The sequence below is a fragment of the Theobroma umbraticum genome, unplaced genomic scaffold (assembly GCF_002168275.2).
Source record: "Theobroma umbraticum cultivar Fairchild unplaced genomic scaffold, ASM216827v3 scaffold_34.0, whole genome shotgun sequence".
NCBI classification, from domain to species: domain Eukaryota; kingdom Viridiplantae; phylum Streptophyta; class Magnoliopsida; order Malvales; family Malvaceae; genus Theobroma; species Theobroma umbraticum.
Window position 1 is genome coordinate 1329191 of NW_018397275.1, and position 16902 is coordinate 1346092.

A 16902-nucleotide genomic window follows, 5' to 3' on the forward strand; every position below is an offset into this window, starting at 1 on the left:
CATACAAGAAACTAACTTGTAACTTAGCAATGATGCACAAGGATCAATGCATCAATTTTAGTGTAAGACAACGGCTCGAAGAGTAAAGTGCAAACAGAAAAGCCACGTAGGCATAACTGTTATAACAATGAAAGAACAAAAATGACATAGAAAGTTAGTGTTTAAGCCAACAACATAAAGCAAGACAAAATGATGCTACGAGGTAGCATTTTAACAACAAAAATTATGGAAACAAATGGTGTCGTATTGGCTTTCTTCTTCTTCTTCTTCCTTCAATTGCTATTACTTTGTGCCCAAATTTGAATTCTTTCTTCTACCAAACTAAAATCAACTCCAAATTCAACATAGGAATCTATCTATTCTACAGGTATACTTTCTTATTGCTACACCAAGTATACTTTCCCAAAAAAAATTAATATATCAAGTAAATTTACATTCACCATAGAGAGGTCCATCAACTTGACACTTTCAATAAAATTTATAAATTGTGACATAGCCAAACTATTTGATAAATTACCGACCTTTTCATCAAGAGTTTTCACAACATTGACGTCTCCCCCTAAACACTAGGGCTGGCATTTACATCTAAGATTATTTCTAATTTCCTCCCACAATGCTTGCTTTTCAGCATCATCTTTGGAAGTGTAATTGTTCCCAATCTGCATTTACGATTCAAATCCTTTAGCAGTCTAATAAGTAAAATATACATTGAGAAAACATTCAAGACTATAAATAAAAAAAAATCCTCTTTCCAAATAATAATAAGCCCCCTCAAAGCACTTTTTGAACTAGAAAATTTCTTATGTATAGCATCATTCACCCATATCAATTTGTAAATTCTGTCTTTAACTAATTTCGATTTTGTTTCTTGTGGGAGCACCATGTTTGGCTTAATCTTAGTTACAAGTTTCTTTATCGCCCTTTTCTTTTCTTTCCTACCTAAACCTCTCATAATTTATGTTAATAGCTTCATAAGAATAGAAAAAGAAACTATGCCATAGAACTAACTGATGTTGAACCCCTTCTCAAGGTTTTAGCTCCTTTTAGTGCTTCTCCTCTAAATTCTTGAATACTGAAACCATCTAGTCCTTGTCACTATTAAAGACCAATCTCAGATTTGCACTAACCTTACATGTTGATTTTGCCTCCCTCTAGATTATGGCATTATGGTGTTCAATAACTTCGTCTAATATCGAGATTTCATAATTACAAACTTGATGTTGTCTTTCCCCATATAAGATTTCCATAATTTCTTTTTTAACTTTTTCCTTTCCTCGAAGAGTAGCAGTAGTCTTTTTATATTCAATTTTTTCAATATTTACTCCTTTCGTAGGCTTAGTTTTCTTAGTCTTTTTGTTAATGACCCATTAAAAGGGTTGTCTCATACTCAATTCGCCTAAGGACATCTTGATGAATATGTGACAAAGATTTGCTTAGCACTAAGCCTAGTCAAGGCTCATATCTTAATTGCCCATCTCCTAGATTTTCAACTATTTGCAAATTCAAAAACAACAATGGTTCTTGCCTTGGCACAGCGAATGCATCAACTATTTCTTACAATAAAGCTATACCATTCCATGAACGAATCAGTTGAGATCCCAATACAAACCAAGGCTCAACATCAGTGCCTTATTCTTGTAAATTTATTCCCATCTCTCCACCTAATGCTGAAATCTCGATTCTTATGTCCTAATCAAAATCTGAGGAGTCATTGAATCCTCCATCATTTGCTAAGCTTCTTTAACCTAGACCGGTCTCTAGTGTCCTCTAAATTTTCTATTGTAAAGAAAACTACAAAAGACCTACCATTCTCTTTAATGCAAAGGATGAAATTTTCGATTTACTCTCCACATCAATCATGATTCTTGCAAAAGCAAATCTTTCTTTAATAATTGTGAGCTTGTTCTTTTTGACAAATATTCCTCACCTATCACTAATGAAAAAAAATTCTCATGGCATAAATGTACGAAACTTCTTCAAGTTTTATCTAAAAGAAATGCCCTTCTTCATAGAAGTATCAATCTAGGAATTATTGGATTTAAACCAAACATCGAACACAACACCATAATCTTTTAATAAAACTCCCATCTCCTCTTTATCAGCAAAAGTTATTCAAACATTAATTCCTCAAATAGGACGAACTTGACAATTAATACCATCGATAAGAGATCATCCTTGTGAGTGTTGTTGATTTCCCATGCAAGTGCATGTATTGTTAACAAGTAATATAATAAAAAATAAAATTCGTTCCCATGGAGAATTGAATTAATTCCTAATTGTTAACTACGAAATTTATAACACCTTAATCTTATCCAAATAACCTAATTATTAAAAAGAAATATCGAAACTAGTAACTAAAACTAATCTAAAATCTATCAACAAAATTATTTTATTAAATTCAAGTGACTACCAGACTTAAGATTATGATATCCTTCAATACTTCTTCTGATTATTGTCTCTCTCTTAACTTAGCTTGATGGATTAAGTTGTTAACCTAGAGTCCTAATTTTTTTACAAGTTTCTATCGAGTTTCTTATAAAAATATCTCTTGCAATTAACTTACTATACGTTAGTTAAAATTCCACTACGCAAGTATATATATCGAATAGATAGTTTATTAGCAAGCAGAGTGTCGATCCCACAGGAAATTGATCTAAGATTTTACTAAGTACTAAAATTAGAACAATTTAGTTTTATTCAAATAATTAAAATCTGAATTCTAATTGAGCTAAAAATTATTCAACTAAAACTAATTTAATTAAAAATTAAAGCAACAAGATAATTGGGCAAATAGCAAATCAAACAAGCCCAGGATTACAATATCCCTCACACTTCATCTAAATCTTACCTCTCTTCCTTAACTTATTTCAATGGGTTGAATTGCTAACCTAGAGTCCTAAATTATTTATAAGGGTCTTCCAACTCATCTTATAAAAATATCTATTTTAACCAAAACACTATATCCCTATGTGAATTAAAATTAAAACAGACTCATTAAATTTAGGTTCTAATCTGACTACATATGGCCTATAGGTATATCCCTATCCTATACACAAATCAAGTAATATGATCATATGCTATCCCAATTTTAGTCTACACTAAACTCCCTTTTTCAAGTTTGTTTAGGTTCCTAAATCAATTTAACTGATGGCTAAGCAATTAAAAGCATTATGAACAAATTGGAATAAACAATTCAAATCACATTGAAAATAAGCAAGAAAGAGATTAAAAATTTAGATTACATGTGAGTTCAATTGCAATCCTAGAAAAATAAAGACAATATCTAATAAAGACAATATCCAAAGAAATTTAGCCATGCATCTAAGTCAAAGAAAATAAAAAAAACATAAAAGTAAGAGAGAAACCTAATAGTTAGAGCTTTGTGATCTTGATTCTCCCTTCAATTCTCTTATTTTCTTGCATTGTTCTTAGCTTACAATCTCCAGAATAGTTGCTTACTGCCTCCTCATCAAAATCTCTGAAAAAGGTCGCTTAAATAGGCTCCAAATAACCTAATTTCCAAATCCCGTCAACTTCTCTTATTTTTGGAAAGCCACCCACCGCTGCGGCGCTACTTCTCCAGTGCTGCAGCGCTGAGCTCTCTGGAAATTTGCATGTCTGCTTCCTTCATCAATGCTGCAGCCTTATTCTCCCAATGTTGTGGTACTCTATCAACTTCAAACATGAGTTTAACCCCTGACATATTTCGAACTGGGAAAAGTGGTAAACATAAAAGTTTTATCTCTTCTCTTAAATTTCCAATGGATTAAGAATCACATCAATTGGACTTATGGATTGAAAGATATGCTCCAAATACCACATCATGTTCAGTCCTTACATACTGCTGCAGTGCTCCGAATTTGACAAATATTTTAACCATGATCCAATCAGAATTGAGCAAATTAATAAACATAAACGTTGTAGCCCTTCTTCTTAGAATTCTAATGGTCAAAGAATCACCTCATTTGGAGTTTTTTATAGAGAGATATGGTCAAAATACTGTAACATATATGAATGAAGTCATCACCATACTTGCACTGATTTTCATCAAATGAGACTTTTTCATCAATTTCCTACAAAAGCCATTAGAGAACTTAGCAATAACTATACTTAAAGTAATTTAAAACAAAATAACATAAAATTTAACTAAACTAGCTTAAAATAATCACTTAACAAGTAATCAAACTTAAACTAGAAAAACACCTAAAATACTAAAATTCGAACCTAAAATCTCAAAAATCTAGCTACTTAAGCCTCCAAAATGTGTCAAAATAACTCTATATAATATAGTTATCTCTATATGTCTATACAAATTAAATTGAAGAAAGATTCAGTAAGTTCGTGCTCTAGTTTTGGATACATATGGCTTATTAGTGTGTGTCTACCCCATATGTAAATCAAATCATCTAATCAACTAACTGTATTCAATCATATGCTATTCTATTCTAGATCTACCTAAATCTCCTTCGTCGAGGTTTAACCTAGGTTTCCAATTCAATCTAATTGGTGATCAATCACATGCTATTCCATTTCTTTTCAGTTCCAATGAGACTTTTTTTTCAACAATTTTGTGGCTTGAATCTTAGCTATCAATCTGGTGTCTCATTCTCTCCATTTAAAAGTTCTTCGAAAGGTTATTTTTACAGGGTTTTGAAGTTAGGCAAGGTCGCATGAAGAAAGAATTTGATTTCAATCAAGATTTCCTCATTAGAGTACGTGAGCCATGATCTTAACCCATTAATTAGCAGAAATCATAATTGCTCTTATAGTGCTTCAATTTCAACATAATTTTTGACCATCTTCCAGACTGAATAAGGCAAATTGTTCAACATAAAAGTTGTAGCTTTTTCTCTTATCTTTCCAATGGTCTAAAAATAATCTCATTTGGAGCTTTGTAAAGAGAGTTATGGTCGAGATACCAAAATATATGCAATGGAAATTTGTACCTTGAAATTGCTCTCTTTCTTCCATTAAATGTCTTCTTTCATTAAACACCTACAAAAGCACATCTAAATCAATAATAACCTATCTAAATCACATTAACACAAAATTAAATATAAAATTAACTAAGATTAGATTGACTCACCTACATTACTAATTTAAAATAATTTAAATAAAACCTATTAATATCTATACATTACAACAAGAACTAAACTAAACTACTATCAAAATTAAGCCCAAACAACTCTATATCATAGAGTTATCAATGAGACCCTTGATTTTGGTATAAAGGTAAAATCATAAATTTCCTTGGCGAACTTAGAAAATATGTTCCCGAAGTAAATATTTTAAAACTTTATTGATAAACCCATATTGCAAAAGCTTTAAGTTAGTTTAAAGGAAAAGAGGAGAGAAAGAAACAAAATGGGAATGTTTTGGAAAGAAAAGTGGATTTTGTGAGGCAAGTATTGATACCTTAGAGGAAGGTATCGATACTTTATGTCTAGAATACCTTAAGAAGCATTCTATAAATGAAGTATTGATACCTTAGAGGAAAGTATCAATACCTAGTGTCAAATGCCTCGAGAAGGCATTTTATGTAATAAGCATCAATACCTAGGTTGTAAGTATTTTCCCGTCTTACTAGCTCTTAACTCCTTTTGACCCTTTTCCATTCCATTTTATAAATTGGCCCAAAATTTCACTTCCAATCCAAAATTCATACTAATCAAGGTAAGATTTTAACTCTTGAAGCTCTTAAAAGCATGGGTTTCCATTTCTAACTTTTTTCCTCTAAAAAAGGGCTTTGTTTTTTCTCTCTAGCAGTAAGTTTCTACTTGATTTTTGGTTTCGTTTAGCTCACAAAGGTAAGATTGCTTCAAAATTTGAGTAAATTATAGTTTGAAGTATGAATTTTGAAGAGTATGTAGGTAGGAATTTGGTTTTGGAAAGGTAGCCAAAGAATATTAGGGTAGTTGACAAATTTAGGAAATTTAAGTATTTATGTGAGGTTAATTGTGTTAATTGTTGCTTTAGGTCCCATTGAAGCTCTGAGACCCAGTAATTATTGAAGTCTTGGTAGGTTGGTGTTAAGCTTTGAAAAAGTGACATCATATGGCGAGTGGAATTGCATTCAAACTATGTTGATATGAAATTACATGGAATGAATGATTACGAAACTTCTTAAACATATGTTTTGAGGAATTTTGTCACTAAATGTTATGATAGTGCTTTATTACAAATGTCTATAAATTCTTGTATATGTGTTACGATATATATATATATGTATGTATGTATTTGCATGGGAACAAGTCTTTTTAAAATTGCTGTCTTATTGGAACTTATTGGAAAATGTTGAATCTTCAACTATGTTTCGTTGATGGTTGTCAGTTAAAATTCTACTACGCAAGTATACGTATCGAATAGACAGTATATTAGCAAGTAGAGTATCGATCCCACAGGGAATTGATCTAAAAGTTTACTAAGTACTAAAATTATTGCAAATTAATCTTATCCAAACAATATCAAAATAATATCAAATCAAACTAAGTTATAGCATAAATTAAATTAAGAAAAATCAAAATAATAAATACTCAAATAAATATCAAATCAAACAAGCCTAGGATTACAATATCCCTCACACTTCATCTAAATCTTGCCTCTCTTCCTTAACTTATCTCAATGGTTTGAATTGCTAACCTAGAGTCCTAAATTATTTATAAAGGTCTCCCAACTCATCTTATAAAAATATCTATTTTAACCAAAACACTATATCCCTATGTGAATTGAAATTAAAACAAACTCATTAAGTTCAGGCTCTAATTTGGCTACATATGGCCTATAGGTATATCCCTATCCTATACGCAAATCACTTAATATGATCATATGCTATCCCAATTTTAGTCTACACTAAACTCCCTTTCCCAAGTTTGTTTAGGTTTCTAGATCAATTTAATTGGTGGCCATGCAATTAAAAGCATTAAGAACAAATTAGAATAAACAATTCAAATCCCATTGAAATAAGCAAGAAAGTGATTAAAAATCTAGATTACATGTGAGTTCAATTGCAATCCTAGAAAATAAATTAGTTCATAATATCTAATAAAGACAATATCCAAAGAAATTTAGCCATGAATCCAAGTCAAAGAAAATAGAAAAAAAACACAAAGGTAAGAGAGAAACTAATAGTTAGAGATGTATGATCTTGATTCTCTCTCCAATTCTCTTGTTTCCTTGCTTTGTTCTTGGCTCCAAATCTCCAGAATAGTTTCTTGCTGCCTCCTTTGCTGCCTCTCTTGCTGCCTCTCTTGCTCCTCCAAAATCTCTGAAAAAGTCTCCTTAAATAGGCTCCAAATAACCTAATTTTACGAAATTCCGTTAATGTCCTTTATTTTTTTAGGGAAGTCGCGTAGCGCTGCGGCGCTACTTCTCCAGCGCTGCAGCGTTGAGCTCTCTGGAATTTTGTATGTGTGCTTCCTTTCATCAACGCTGCAGCCTTGTTCTCCCAGCACTGTGGCAGTCTATCAACTTCAAACATGAGTTTACCCTGATATGTTAAGAACTGGGCAAAGTAGTAAACATAAAAGTTTTATCCCTGTCTCTTAACTTTCTAATGGATTAAAAATCACATCAATTGGACTTCTGGATTGAAAGATTTGCTCCAAATACTGCATCATGTTCAGTCTTTACATCCTGCTGCAGTGGTCCGAATTGACAAATGTTTTGACCATGATCCAATCATAACTGGGCCAATTGGTGAACATAAAAATTGTTTCCCTTCTTCTTATAATTTGATTGGTCAAAGAATCACCTCATTTGGAGTTTTTTAGAAAGAGATATGGTCAAATATTGAAACATATACGAATGAAGTTATCACCATACTTGCACTGATTTTCATCAAATGAGTCTTTTTCATCAATTTCCTACAAAAGTAAGGAGAAATTAGCAATAACTACTCTTAAAGTAATTTAAAATAAAATAACCTAAAATTTAACTAAATAACTTAAATTAATCACTTAACAAATAATCAAACTTAAACTAAAAAAACACCTATAATGCTAAAATTCGAACATAAAATCTCAAAGATCTAGCTACTTAAGCTCCCAAAATGAGTCAAAATAACTCTATATAATAGAGTTATCAATGGTATGAGTAGTGATGGCATGGTAGTTGGAATTAGATGCTTGAGGTTTTACATTATGAAAGTGTGAAAGGATTTCACAAATGGTTTAGATGATATAAGTGTTTTTAGGTGGAGCTGCTTGGGTTAAAGACCTATAACTAGTGACAATATTCATTGTCCACTGTGCACAATGTAGTTGCCCCTGCTAGCAAGAGATGCATAATAAAACATCTATAAATTAATACTCGATAAATTAAAAATCTCGATTAAATAATATTTTTGATCGGCCCCAACTTGAGACTAACGTAGTAAATTAATAATTTGCTAAATTTATAAGATAATACATTTTAAAAATCACATATAGATCCCACTTGATGTATAAATTAATAATCTCTTTATGTATCAAAATTATATATACTACTGAAAGGCCCGTGCTTTGTACTCGGGTTTTGCGGTTGGGCTATCTAGATGTATAAACATTTAAAAGTTGTTCTAACAAATTGTTAAATGTACAATTTGTTGTTGTTTTATAATAAAGAGTTATAATAGCAATATCCATCATTGTCTACATTGATACCAAGCCTAGTAACAAATTACACATTTAGTTGTGGTTTGTTGGTGTATCATCAACATGCTAAATGTATGCAAAATACTTTTTTTGTCAATTAATTGACTATACAATATCCGTCCTTTGCATTCAGGTTGTGAACCCTTATAAATTCTTAAAAGAACTTGATGCAAAATTTTTAAATGTACTAGTTATTGGTTTGCATAATAAAGATTTATAATATCATTATCCATCATTATTTACATTCATTCCTAGCCTGACGACAAATTATACATTTGATTGTAATTTGTTCATGTATAATCAGCATTCTAAATGTACACAAAATTTATACAAAATTCAAGATCTACATGTCATAGACAATATGGTGCCTCAATGCAAAAAAGGCATGGCATATTTTTTAAATAATTTAAATAATGAAAAAACGCATAGAGCAAAATAATGCCTGCTAACAAAAATATACGTAATGCATGTTAGAATAATTGAAATCATAACTGTTTAATCTCAACCAACTGTAAATCAATACATCCCATATTGATAATCATACATAAAAATAATACATTAGAATAAAAATGATCTACCAATAGTAAGAATGACTTACCATACATAAAGATTAGCTAAAAACAGTATAGAAATAAGGCATATATATAAGTCAAAAAAAAATAAAGAAGGTAAAAAATGAAATATGTAGTTCAAATAATAACGTAATTATATCTAAAAATACTTAAAATATATTACAATAATATGTATTATTTTAATCATTAACAGATCATGATTACAATTTTTTCTTTCAAGAATCTCACTTGGTTGATAAGCTGTACATTTTAAATTTCCTTGACATGAAAAGAAAAAAAAAATCAATAAGAGAAAGGAACAATAGTAATAAATACAATAATAAAAATAATACAGAAACATAAAAGTTCATTTATAATAGAGTTTAAACATTAGATACACACAATCCTTCAATTTTTTTTTGTTTAAACTAAACAAACAAAAAAAACATATAACTCAACATTTGTCTAGATATCAATAACTCACATTAAAATATACATTGGTGTACAGGATCAAACTATACATAGTACATATGATTTTTAAAATGCAAGAATAACTACTAACGATATATACTTATGATCATACATGATTTGAACATTGAAAATAACAGAGATTAGTTTTGTTGAAATTAGTAAACATATCATATTTAAATATGACTTTTAAATATTTATGTGTCAAACAAATTACAGATGTATTAAGGTACTCTAGCAAAAAATCATATAAATCATAGATAAACTCTAGTAAAGATCACCAAAGTAACATAATCAAATAAAAAGCCAGAGAAAACACTGAGTGATTTCAATAGACAAAACTATTAGTTTTTCAAGAAACCTACTAAGTGATAACTTCCAAATTCAGAGAAACCCTAAAATAAAAAAATGGATAATCTTGGGTCAAATCCTATTATTTATTATTTTACAAAAATAAACAAAGGTTTGGCAAGTGAAAAAAAGAAAAGAAAAGATAAGTGCAGAGACTCAATGGAAGCTCTTTTAACAAATGGGTAGACTCCTTTTACCTTGGTAAAGGAATCCTTATATTGAAACTCCAAAAAGGATGAAAGATATACCTTATCACCAAAGAACAAAGTAAGATAATCGAACAAATAATCAAACAAAAGAAAACCAACAACTCATAAAAATAGGAAAGCCTACTAGAAAAAGCAATATCGCGGACACATAAACAAACAAAATCAAATTGAAAGCTGAAGCATGATCAAACTAAAAATCAATACTTTGTAAACTCAATCAATACGAACAATGAAGAGCAAGAGGAAAACATTATCAAACTAATTAAACCCCATTGTTAAAATCAAAACATTACCACATAAAAGAGTAAACAGCTTACTAAATAGAAAACCAAATGAAATGAACTAAAAGAAATGCATAATGGAAACAACTTCTGCAAGAAAATAAAAAATACTCCCACCAAGTCAATAAAATCAAGGAAAAAAGAATTGATACACAATAACCATTTTAACACCAAACATGGTAACCTTTTGGGAGCCGCGATGCTGCTCCTTAGCCGTCGTAGTGCCAACTCCCTAGGATGCTTGAAGTGTCCTTGCCTTGTCAGGGCATCATGACACTTCTTCCTTCCATGGCCATGGCCCTTCATGCTCTATCTTGAGTTTCACGTTCCACTACACTTATTCTACTTGTGATATAATTTCCTCCTTCTTCAAGACTGAATTAGGAAAAGTGCATAAAAGTTGTAGATTCACCTCTTATCTTTCCAATGATTCAAGAATCACGACAATTAGACTTCTATAGTGAAAGATAAGCTTCAAATACTAGATCATGTGTAGTGAAAGTCTACACCTTGAATGCATTCTTCACAAATTATCAGCCTTTTGATAGCACACTTACAAAACCAACAACTAACTTAAATAATAACTAAACTTAAAACAAAATATCGTAAAATAACTTAAAGCAATTGAACCGAATATAATTAACTTAAATAAATTAAGTGACAAAAATATTAATACTTAAACTAAATCTTAAGAATTTAGACAAAATGTATCCAAAATTATGACCAAATAACCATATAAAATAAAGTTATCAATTAGTCAATCCAAAAGACAATACTAAAAACTCAAAATGACCATACTTCGTGCGAAAAGCAATCTTGGGTATGTCCCTATCTCTAATCCTCAATTGATAGTAACCTAATTGTAAGTCAATCTTAAAGAAACATTTAGCCCCTTGCAACTGATCAAATAAATCATTTATACGTGGGAGAGGATACTTGTTCTTATGGTCACTTTGTTCAATTGCCTATAGTCAATACAAAGTCTAATCAACCTATCCTTCTTCTTAACAAATACTATAGGTGCACCCTAATGTGAGACACTAAGGCATATGTAACCTTTCTCTTTCTCTAACAAATCCTCAAACTGATCTTTGAGCTTTTTAAGCTTGACTAGTGCCATTCCATATAGTGGTATAGAAATTAGACAGGTGTCCTGCATTGAGTCTATGCAAAACTTTATCTCCTAATCTAGAGGCAATCCAAGTAGCTCTTTTGGAAATACATCTATGAACTCCCTTACAATAAGCACATCTGCCACACTAACTACCTCCACTTTGATGTCTATCACCTTGATAAAAAACCCTCAACATCCATGTCTCATCAAGTGACTAGCAGTCAATGGATGTTATCATGCTACTTAAGGCCATGCTGTGATCTCCCTATATATAGAAGGATGACTCTCCAAGGTATTCAAACCTAACTCTCTTGTGCTGACAATCCACACTAGCATAGTTGGGAGATACCTAATCAATCCCAAGAATCACATCAAACACTAACATATCAATCAATATTAAATTGGCATGGGTGTTTTTCTCTTTAACTCAGACCATGTAAGCTCTATTCTTATACCTCGCCACAAACACCTCTCTCAAGGGTATGGAAATTAGCAAATCTTGCTCGTTCTTGGAGTAGTTTATATCCAATCTAAATGAGAACTGTGAAAATACAAAAGAATGCGTAGCACTAAGGTCATATAATACATGTGCATCAATAGAACAAATAAGTAAAATACCAACAACCATGGCATTGGATGTCTGTGTATCCTGTGGAGTCAAAGTATAAACTCTATCTTGTATTCAAATTAGGCTTTAAATCTCTTAACTAGTGATGAACTACCAGAACCTTGGCCCTTAACTCTTTTGACCTCTCTAACAGGTTGTGCAACAATGGGTGAGGCAGGTAAGGCTAGTTGTGTTTGTCCCTTAGTCTACCCTTGATTCTTTTGACCATTGGGACACTTTCTAGTGAAATTACTAGTCAACCCAAATGTGTAGCGTGACATGGATATTTGGAGACACTACCCTTAGTGCCTCCTGCCACATGTATAACATGGTGATCTATCTAGTAGTCTATTCCCTAGGTGGTTTGGCAACCTTCTTAACCTTCTTAGAATTGCTATCAAAACCATTCTTTTATTAAGATGTTTGTAAACCTCTCTATTGGCCCTATTGGCCCTCAATCCTAGCCCTTTTGGCTTATCTTGACTTTTTTGGGTCCTCATATCTTTCATCTCAAGTTTTTGAGAACAATTCACTACCTTAGAGTAGTCACTAAACTTTTAAGCCATTACGGCCTATATAGAGGTTGCACCAATCCATTAACGTATCTCATAAACCTCATTTCTTCAATAGCAATGAAATAAGGTGCATAGTAGGATAACTTAGTACATTATATACTATACTTTGGAACTGTCATCGTCAGAGTTTATACCAGCCTCTCAAACTCTCAAGCTCTAGCCTTCATCACACTAACAGGTAGAAAATGCTTCAAAAAGGTTGTACTAAACTCGTGCCAAGTAATCAGTGTAGCACCTGGTGCTCTACCTCTACATAGCTAATCATATCATTCATGAGCTACCTTGCCCAACTTAAATCCTGTTAACTCTACCATTCGAGTACTGGTGTAGCTCAAGGCATTACATATCACCTCTATATCAACCAAGAAATTCTAGGCATCTTGCGATGCATTTTATCTAGAAAATGATTGAGGTTTCAACTTCATGAACTTCGACAACTAAACTTTAAACGCAAGTTTAATCATATTAGCTTACTATTGGTTAACCTAACTCTGTGACCCAAAAAATAACTGAACAATAAGATGATTCTCACCCCATTGTCTTTGATTTAAGATCTCCTAAGCAAGAAGCTCTATCATTTGACTAACCCCCTGTAAGCTTACAGCTAAATCCTCTAAGGTAATTACTCTCACTAGGGATGCTACTACTACCTTGGAACCTTGTCCCTCTATTTATGCACGAGTGAGGGTATCAATTTTCCATAAATTAGTGGCCTTGTCACGTCTATCACAACGTTTAGCAATAGACAAATGTGGTCTATCAGTAACCTCCGTGGAGCTTCGTGCTCTGTAGCATCTCTAATACTAGCTTGTGTCTTAGGCGGCATATCTTACCTAGACAAGAGCAATCATATACAATAAGACTCAATGCTATAGACTCACAATAATAATAGACATAACTTTTAAGCATTATGTGGGTAAACAAGCAAGGATTTATATGTGGGTTTCTCATTCTCATTTTACGCTCAAGTCGCAAAACAAAAACAAGATTCTTACAAATGACTCCAACATTTTGCTAACAACGAAGGAAACCCTAAGACTCTATGAACCTAAAGCTTTAATACTAACTTTGTCACATCCCGTTTTATGATGAGATATGATTGGCACATAGACCCAAACAGGTATAGCCTGCTAGGCATAAGCAAGGCTCTTTCATCCATACATTCATACATAACTTGTCCCATTAATCATAACATCATACACATGCATGGATCCATAGGCAACTATACACAATTATGGAACTCCTCAACATAAATAATGTAGGTGCATTCATATCATATAATAATCAAGTGCCATAGTCACATTCTGTTGTCGATTTTGCACATGTAAATATACGTATTCAACAAGTAATATAAACAGTAAGTCTAGAATCATATCCCACAAGGATTTGTTCCTAAATTTGCACTAAGTACCAAAATTATAACATATCGTTCTTATTCAAGTAACTTGATTTGGTTGAAAATTAATTAAAACTAAATTCAATCTAAAACTAAATTAATTAACAAAAATTAAAAATTCATTAAAGAAAGGCAATAGATTAAAGCCTAGGATTATGGATTCATTCAACACTTCATCTGACACTAGCTTCTCTTATTATTTACATTCATGGGTGGTTTTACTAACCTAGAATCCAAAGCTATGTACAAGTCTTTGTCGATATGCTTGAACAAATATCTAACTTAATTGGATCACTATATGTCTATAGTAATCAATTAAATAAGGTTCATTAAGCTAGTAGTGTTTTAATTAGGCTATATATGGCAATTAACATGTGTCTACTCAAATTGTGAATTAAATCACCTAATTGACGTGAACATACACTATTCAAATCTTAGTCCAATCCAAAATCTCTCTGTTAAGTCTCAAGTAGATTCACAAATGAGTTAATTATTGGCCAAAAAATCAAAAGCATTAAGAGTAGATTCGAATAAGCAACACCATACCTATTCATAGTAAATAAAGGAGAAACAAATATTCAAATTACATGTTGAAATTCACCATAATCCTAAAAAAATAGTTTAGCTCATAGTATCTAATAAAACTTTATCCAAACAAAACTAGCCGTTAATCCAAGTCAAAGAAAATAAGAAAAACATAAGAGTAGGTAAAGAAAACTAATAGTTGAAGCTTTGTGATCTTGATTCTCCCTCAAATTCTGTTGCCTTGTTGCTTCATTTTGGGCTTTTTTTCTCTAGAGAAATTACTTGTTGCCTCATCTTAGAAACCTCTAAAAAAGGCCCTTTAAATAGCCTCCAAAAGCCCTAACTTCAAAAATCCCATAATATACTTATTTTTGGGAAATTCCTCGAGAGCCATAGCTCTCATTTTAAGAGCTGTGGCCCTCAAAGTTTTTGTGTTGAAATCTGGCCTAAAAGTCTTTTTAGTGCAATGGTGCTGGCTGCTTGATAATTTTTCTCTATGATCCTATTTGAATTGGGCAAAGTAGTGAACAAAAACGTTGTAGCCCTATCTCTTATCTTTCCAATAATTTTAGAATGATATCAATTGGACTTTGGGAGTGAATGTTATGCTCCAAATATTGCATCATGTTCAGTCCAGGCTGACTAATGTAGTGCTTTGAATTTGACAAGGATTTTGAACATGATCCAATTGTAACTGGGCAAAGTGATTAATCATAAAAGTTGTATCCCTACCTTTACTGTTCTATTGGTTCAAGATTCACCTCATTTGGAGTTCTTTAGAGAGAGTTATGTTCAAAATACTATAATATGTTTATAAACTTCCGCACCTAATCATCCTTGTTCGGTTCAATTCCATGAAGTTTTATGCACTTGCACGCCTTCAAAACAAGGACTAAATTAGTGATGGCTCAAATTAGGACTTTTAACATAAAAATGAGCTAAAATTATTAAAATTAAAATATTCCAACATGTATTAAACTTAATAATGAAAAGCATAAAACCTATCTAAAGTTACTTAAAAACACAAGGACTTAACTGTTTTTACTAATCAAAATGTGGAAAAAGAACTCTATATCCTAGACTTATCACATTCACAATACCATGTATCATTCATTAACACCTTCAGATGTCCATATAGGCTCTCAAGCCACCTTTGCACAATTAATCATAACATTCATAATGCAAATGCCATATATTGGCTACATCTTCATAATCATGTACAATATCCATAAACATAACATAAGACTGACTCATCGACGGAACATGACTCAACCTTTAGGCTGCACATGGCTGCTAGATCACCTACCAAAAGAAGAATGGATCACGTGTCCATGACACTAGCCGCTAGAAGAAAATGTTATCATTGATCTACAACAAAAATAATGGAGGAAAATAATGCGAGTCATAAAAACTCAGTGAGTGGATACTAGGAAAGGCATAAGCCAAGGAGGAGAATTTTATGTAACCATGCACTTGTAATCTCATGCCATTCATAAACCTTTCAACATTTCCATATAGTTCATGAATCATGGTATTTAAATACATTTTAAATAACATTGCATGGAAAACAAGTTTACATAACCCTTAGGAAATCATTCACCTTTGAAAAATCCTCGAAACACACATAAAACCTCCAGTCTATCTAGTATTTTACCTATAGATAAGGGGATCTATCAATATATGGAACATATATTGCTTCCTGTAGCATTCTGTCTTTTATCTATCAATTAATGGCCCTTAAGTATCGATAGATCAATCCTAAAACTTAATTTTCTAGGTAAAATCTTGCACGGAAACATGTCATATGCCCTTTTATCTCATGGAACAATTCTCTAGGCTAGATTTTTGACCAAGCAACCATCCATTCACCATATTTCACATACATTGTGACATATATAAACATTCAATCATAAACATAGATTCATGAGCATCAATTCATAAATCTTTCTAATAAACCATAAATATTTCCTAACTATGAATGGTTCTCATGTCATTCAAGCGAGTAGTGATTTAATTCTCACTACTTGGGATTCTTAATGCATTCTCATAAGTGGCGTATCAGCCTGATCCACAACCTTTGAGAGGTCTTGCCCCTCTTAGATGAATAGTGATCAATCCCCACTACTGCTATGGGATTCCTCAAGTGTAGGACTATTCTCATCTTGACTTGCCTTAAAATCACATACACATTCCAT

The 16902-nt window shown here is 31.9% G+C and overlaps 1 long non-coding RNA gene across 1 annotated transcript; it reads right to left on the reverse strand.

Moving 5' to 3' along the window:
• Positions 1–246: 246 nt before the first annotated feature.
• LOC149526391 (uncharacterized) lies at positions 247–6952 on the reverse strand. The gene is made up of 3 exons (XR_016352059.1): positions 4947–6952; positions 3366–4073; positions 247–659 (listed from the first exon to the last, which is right to left on the reverse strand). It is a non-coding gene; the product is annotated as an uncharacterized LOC149526391 (long non-coding RNA).
• Positions 6953–16902: the final 9950 nt, after the last annotated feature.